At 45.8% G+C, this 7,753-nt stretch overlaps 2 pseudogenes; both read left to right on the top strand.

Moving 5' to 3' along the window:
- Positions 1–932: 932 nt before the first annotated feature.
- LOC121139028 lies at positions 933–4,579 on the top strand (annotated as a pseudogene).
- Positions 4,580–4,615: 36 nt separating this feature from the next.
- The window catches only part of LOC121139027, a 75,531-nt pseudogene continuing 72,393 nt past the window's right edge, over positions 4,616–7,753 (top strand).

Here is a 7,753-nt window from a genome sequence, read left to right as displayed (position 1 = left end):
GTGTGTGAAACTACATGCTTCACTTCTTCAAAACTAACGATACAACACCGTGTGTGAAACTATGTGCTTAAATTCATGAAATCTAACTATATAACACTATATGAGAAACTATGTACTTAACTTCATGAAAACTAACTATACAACACAGTATGTAAAACTACGTGATTAACCTCTTCAGGAATAAGATACAACACTGTGTGTTAAACTATGTGCTTAACTTCATGAGAACTTACCATATAACACTGTGTTAGAAACTACCTGCTTAACTTCTTCAAAACTAACGATACAACACTGTGTGTGAAACTACATGCTTAACTTCTTCAAAACTAACGATACAACACTCTGGGTTTAACTATGTGCTTAACTTCATGAGAACTTACCACATAACACTGTATTAGAAACTAGGTGCCATTCTTCTTCCAAATTTAGGATACAACACTGTGTGTGAAACTATGTGCTTAACTTCATGAAATCTAACTATATAACACTATATGAGAAACTACGTACTTAACATCATGAAAACGAACGATACAACTCTGTGTGTGAAACTACATGCTTAACTTCTTCAAAACTAACGACACTACACTGTGTGTGAAACTACATGCCTAACATCTTCAAAACTAAGGATACAACACTGTGTGTGAAACTACATGCTTAACTTCTTCAAAACTAACGATACAACACAGTGTAAGAAACTATGTGCCTAAATTTATGAAAACTAACCATGCAAGACTTTGGAGAAATTACATGCTGAACTTCATGAAAACTAACGATAAAACACTGTGTGAGATCTACCTGAGTAACTTCTTTAAAACTGACAGCACAGGCCGAGTCCTTTTGTCCAAGATGGCGGCGCCGGGGCGCTGCCTCCTGGGCTGCAGCCTCTGCCTCCGTGAGGGGCCTGCGGGCTGCCTGCCCACTGCGCCTGGGCCATGAAGTGGCAGAACGAGCTAGACTCCAGCCCGAGCGGGCGTGGCTTGTCATTGTCCGCAAAGGGGCCGCGGGAGCGCTAAGGGGAGGCAGAGGCGGGCGGGCGGCCAGCAGCACACGAGGCCTCAGGCGGCACCAGCACCCAGTTCCAGCGCGGACGCGTGACAAGCCCCGTGGCAGTGGCAGCGGCGGGACTCGCGACGGTCATGCTGCCGGGGATGCGAATCACCGGGCGAGCACCGGGCGCGCCCGGAGGCGGAGGACGCACCTGCACGGCCTCGGGGGGCCCCCGGGCCGGCGGCGCGTCGCCCCCGTGCATCTCCACTCCCGCCGCCCCCGCCGCCCCCGCCGCCCCCGCCGCCCCCCGGGGCGGAACCTGAGGGTCCCGGCTCCATGGCGGCTCTGGAATACAAGAAGCTCCTCATCAGTAGCCTGAGCCCCGCGCTGCCGGCCGAGCACCTGGAGGACCGGCTCTTCCACCAGTTCAAGCGCTTCGCGGAGATCAGCCTGTGTTTTTCGCACACCCCGGAGCTGGGCCGCGTGGCCTACGTGAACTTCCGGCACCCACAGGACGCGCGAGGCCCGGCAGCATGCCCTGGCACGGCAGCTGCTGCTGTACGACCGGCCGCTCAAGGTGGAGCCGGTCTACCTGAGCGGCGGCGACAGCGGGAGCAGCAGGCTCAGTAGCAGTAGCAGCACCGCAGCCTCCACACCGCCCCCAGGGCCTCCCATGCCCGCAGATCCGCTGGGCTACTTGCCGCCGCACTGGGGCTACCAGTACAAGCAGTGCTCGCTGTCGCCTGTGGCCGCCCCGCCCCTGAGGAAGCCCTGCGCCCGGCACGCCGAGGCAGCCTTCGCCCTGGACGCTGTGGCCACCAAGGCCGTGGGACTGGGGCCTTGGACTACTAAGGGTTGTACGACGACCTTGGGCGCCCCTACGGCTACCCGGCTGTGTGCCAGGAGGACCTGATGCCGGAGGATGACCAGAGAGCCACTCAAAAGCTCTTCATCGGGCACCTGGACCACAGTGTGTCTGAGGTGAAGCTCCGACGGGCCTTCGAGAAGTACGGTATCATCGAGGAGGTGGTCATCAAGAGGCCTGCCCGTGGCCAGGGGGGTGCCTGTAGGGAAAAGGGACCAGTCAAAGAAACACACCCTGAGCAGAGCCAAAGAAACACACTTTGGCCCTGCAACCAGAACCAAAGAAATGTACCCTGACCCTAAAACCAGTGCCAAAGGAACACACTTTGTCCCTGGAATCAGAGTCAGTGAAAATGTACCCTGGCCCTAAAATTGGAGGCAAAAGGCTAAAAAGGACCAGAGAAAGAAACACTAACGATACAATACTGTGTGTGAACCTAAATGCTTAACTTCTTCAAAACTAACGATACAAAACTGTGTGTGAAACTACATGCTTAACTTCATCAAAATTAATGATACAACACTGTGTGTGAAAGTAATTGCATAACTACATTATAACTTACCATATAACACTCTATTAGAAACTAGATACTTAACTTTTTCAAAACTAATGATACAACACGGTGTATGAAACTACATGCTTAACTTCTTCAAAACTAACGATCCAACACTGTGTGTGAAACTATGTGGTTAACTTCATGAGAACTTACCATATAACACTGTATTAGAAACTATGTGCTTATCTGCCTCGAAACTAACAATACAACACTGTGTGTGAAACTATGTGCTCAACTTCATGGAAGCTAACGATACAGCACTGTGTATGAAATTACATGCCTAAATTCTTCAAAACTAACAATACAACACTGTGTGTGAAACTACATGCTTAACTTCTTCAAAACCAACGATACAACACTGTGTGTGAAACTACATGCTTAACTTCTTCAAAACTAACGACACAACACTGTGTGTGAAATTACATGCTTAAATTCTTCAAAACTCACGATACAACACTGTGTGTGAAACTACATGCTTAACTTCTTCAAAACTAACGATACAACACTGTATGTGAAACTATGTGCTTAACTACATGAGAACTTACCATATAACACTGTATTAGAAACTACGTGCTTAACTACTTCAAAACTAAAGATACAACACTGTGTGTGAAACTATGTGCTTAACTTCATGAGAACTTACCATATAACACTGTATTAAAAACTACGTGATTGTCTTGTACGAAACTAACAATACAACACTGTGTGTGAAACTATGTGCTTAACTTCATGAAATCTAACTATATAACACTATATGAGAAATTACATACTTAACATCATGAAAACTAACGATACAACTCTGTGCGTAAAACTACATGCTTAACTTCTTCAAAACCAATGACACTACACCGTGTGTGAAACTATGTGCTTAATTACATGAGAACTTATCATATAACACTGTATTAACTTCATGAAATCTAACTATATAACGCTATATGAGAAACTACGTACTTACCTTCATGAAAACTAACGATACAACACTGTGTGTGAAAGTATATGCTTAACTTCTTCAGAACTAACGACACAACACTGTGTGTGAAACTGTGAGTTTAACTTCATGAGAACTTACCATATAACGCTGTTTTAGAAACTACGTGCTTATCTTCTTCGAAACTAATGATACAATACCGTGTGAAACTATGTGCTTAACTTCTTCAAAACTAACGATACAACACTGTGTGTGAAACTATGTGCTTAACATCATGAAATCATACTATATAACACTATATGAGAAACTACGTGTTTAACTTCATGAAAACTAACGATACAACACTGTGTGTGAAACTACATGCTTCACTTCTTCAAAACTAACGATACAACACCGTGTGTGAAACTATGTGCTTAAATTCATGAAATCTAACTATATAACACTATATGAGAAACTATGTACTTAACTTCATGAAAACTAACTATACAACACAGTATGTAAAACTACGTGATTAACCTCTTCAGGAATAAGATACAACACTGTGTGTTAAACTATGTGCTTAACTTCATGAGAACTTACCATATAACACTGTGTTAGAAACTACCTGCTTAACTTCTTCAAAACTAACGATACAACACTGTGTGTGAAACTACATGCTTAACTTCTTCAAAACTAACGATACAACACTCTGGGTTTAACTATGTGCTTAACTTCATGAGAACTTACCACATAACACTGTATTAGAAACTAGGTGCCATTCTTCTTCCAAATTTAGGATACAACACTGTGTGTGAAACTATGTGCTTAACTTCATGAAATCTAACTATATAACACTATATGAGAAACTACGTACTTAACATCATGAAAACGAACGATACAACTCTGTGTGTGAAACTACATGCTTAACTTCTTCAAAACTAACGACACTACACTGTGTGTGAAACTACATGCCTAACATCTTCAAAACTAAGGATACAACACTGTGTGTGAAACTACATGCTTAACTTCTTCAAAACTAACGATACAACACAGTGTAAGAAACTATGTGCCTAAATTTATGAAAACTAACCATGCAAGACTTTGGAGAAATTACATGCTGAACTTCATGAAAACTAACGATAAAACACTGTGTGAGATCTACCTGAGTAACTTCTTTAAAACTGACAGCACAGGCCGAGTCCTTTTGTCCAAGATGGCGGCGCCGGGGGCGCTGCCTCCTGGGCTGCAGCCTCTGCCTCCGTGAGGGGCCTGCGGGCTGCCTGCCCACTGCGCCTGGGCCATGAAGTGGCAGAACGAGCTAGACTCCAGCCCGAGCGGGCGTGGCTTGTCATTGTCCGCAAAGGGGCCGCGGGAGCGCTAAGGGGAGGCAGAGGCGGGCGGGCGGCCAGCAGCACACGAGGCCTCAGGCGGCACCAGCACCCAGTTCCAGCGCGGACGCGTGACAAGCCCCGTGGCAGTGGCAGCGGCGGGACTCGCGACGGTCATGCTGCCGGGGATGCGAATCACCGGGCGAGCACCGGGCGCGCCCGGAGGCGGAGGACGCACCTGCACGGCCTCGGGGGGCCCCCGGGCCGGCGGCGCGTCGCCCCCGTGCATCTCCACTCCCGCCGCCCCCGCCGCCCCCGCCGCCCCCGCCGCCCCCCGGGGCGGAACCTGAGGGTCCCGGCTCCATGGCGGCTCTGGAATACAAGAAGCTCCTCATCAGTAGCCTGAGCCCCGCGCTGCCGGCCGAGCACCTGGAGGACCGGCTCTTCCACCAGTTCAAGCGCTTCGCGGAGATCAGCCTGTGTTTTTCGCACACCCCGGAGCTGGGCCGCGTGGCCTACGTGAACTTCCGGCACCCACAGGACGCGCGAGGCCCGGCAGCATGCCCTGGCACGGCAGCTGCTGCTGTACGACCGGCCGCTCAAGGTGGAGCCGGTCTACCTGAGCGGCGGCGACAGCGGGAGCAGCAGGCTCAGTAGCAGTAGCAGCACCGCAGCCTCCACACCGCCCCCAGGGCCTCCCATGCCCGCAGATCCGCTGGGCTACTTGCCGCCGCACTGGGGCTACCAGTACAAGCAGTGCTCGCTGTCGCCTGTGGCCGCCCCGCCCCTGAGGAAGCCCTGCGCCCGGCACGCCGAGGCAGCCTTCGCCCTGGACGCTGTGGCCACCAAGGCCGTGGGACTGGGGCCTTGGACTACTAAGGGTTGTACGACGACCTTGGGCGCCCCTACGGCTACCCGGCTGTGTGCCAGGAGGACCTGATGCCGGAGGATGACCAGAGAGCCACTCAAAAGCTCTTCATCGGGCACCTGGACCACAGTGTGTCTGAGGTGAAGCTCCGACGGGCCTTCGAGAAGTACGGTATCATCGAGGAGGTGGTCATCAAGAGGCCTGCCCGTGGCCAGGGGGGTGCCTGTAGGGAAAAGGGACCAGTCAAAGAAACACACCCTGAGCAGAGCCAAAGAAACACACTTTGGCCCTGCAACCAGAACCAAAGAAATGTACCCTGACCCTAAAACCAGTGCCAAAGGAACACACTTTGTCCCTGGAATCAGAGTCAGTGAAAATGTACCCTGGCCCTAAAATTGGAGGCAAAAGGCTAAAAAGGACCAGAGAAAGAAACACTAACGATACAATACTGTGTGTGAACCTAAATGCTTAACTTCTTCAAAACTAACGATACAAAACTGTGTGTGAAACTACATGCTTAACTTCATCAAAATTAATGATACAACACTGTGTGTGAAAGTAATTGCATAACTACATTATAACTTACCATATAACACTCTATTAGAAACTAGATACTTAACTTTTTCAAAACTAATGATACAACACGGTGTATGAAACTACATGCTTAACTTCTTCAAAACTAACGATCCAACACTGTGTGTGAAACTATGTGGTTAACTTCATGAGAACTTACCATATAACACTGTATTAGAAACTATGTGCTTATCTGCCTCGAAACTAACAATACAACACTGTGTGTGAAACTATGTGCTCAACTTCATGGAAGCTAACGATACAGCACTGTGTATGAAATTACATGCCTAAATTCTTCAAAACTAACAATACAACACTGTGTGTGAAACTACATGCTTAACTTCTTCAAAACCAACGATACAACACTGTGTGTGAAACTACATGCTTAACTTCTTCAAAACTAACGACACAACACTGTGTGTGAAATTACATGCTTAAATTCTTCAAAACTCACGATACAACACTGTGTGTGAAACTACATGCTTAACTTCTTCAAAACTAACGATACAACACTGTATGTGAAACTATGTGCTTAACTACATGAGAACTTACCATATAACACTGTATTAGAAACTACGTGCTTAACTACTTCAAAACTAAAGATACAACACTGTGTGTGAAACTATGTGCTTAACTTCATGAGAACTTACCATATAACACTGTATTAAAAACTACGTGCTTGTCTTGTACGAAACTAACAATACAACACTGTGTGTGAAACTATGTGCTTAACTTCATGAAATCTAACTATATAACACTATATGAGAAATTACATACTTAACATCATGAAAACTAACGATACAACTCTGTGCGTAAAACTACATGCTTAACTTCTTCAAAACCAATGACACTACACCGTGTGTGAAACTATGTGCTTAATTACATGAGAACTTATCATATAACACTGTATTAACTTCATGAAATCTAACTATATAACGCTATATGAGAAACTACGTACTTACCTTCATGAAAACTAACGATACAACACTGTGTGTGAAAGTATATGCTTAACTTCTTCAGAACTAACGACACAACACTGTGTGTGAAACTGTGAGTTTAACTTCATGAGAACTTACCATATAACGCTGTTTTAGAAACTACGTGCTTATCTTCTTCGAAACTAATGATACAATACCGTGTGAAACTATGTGCTTAACTTCTTCAAAACTAACGATACAACACTGTGTGTGAAACTATGTGCTTAACATCATGAAATCATACTATATAACACTATATGAGAAACTACGTGTTTAACTTCATGAAAACTAACGATACAACACTGTGTGTGAAACTATGTGCTTAACATCATGAAATCATACTATATAACACTATATGAGAAACTACGTGTTTAACTTCATGGAAACTAACGATACAACACTGTGTGTGAAACTACATGCTTTACTTCTTCAAAACTAACGATACAACACTGTGTGTGAAACTACATGCTTCACTTCTTCAAAACTAACGATACAACACCGTGTGTGAAACTATGTGCTTAAATTCATGAAATCTAACTATATAACACTATATGAGAAACTATGTACTTAACTTCATGAAAACTAACTATACAACACAGTATGTAAAACTACGTGATTAACCTCTTCAGGAATAAGATACAACACTGTGTGTTAAACTATGTGCTTAACTTCATGAGAACTTACCATATAAC

The sequence above is a fragment of the Mesocricetus auratus genome, unplaced genomic scaffold (assembly GCF_017639785.1).
Source record: "Mesocricetus auratus isolate SY011 unplaced genomic scaffold, BCM_Maur_2.0 Super-Scaffold_6730, whole genome shotgun sequence".
NCBI lineage: Eukaryota > Metazoa > Chordata > Mammalia > Rodentia > Cricetidae > Mesocricetus > Mesocricetus auratus.
The sequence above is the reverse complement of the archived record's forward strand: the minus strand, read 5'-3'. Positions and strand labels throughout refer to the sequence as shown.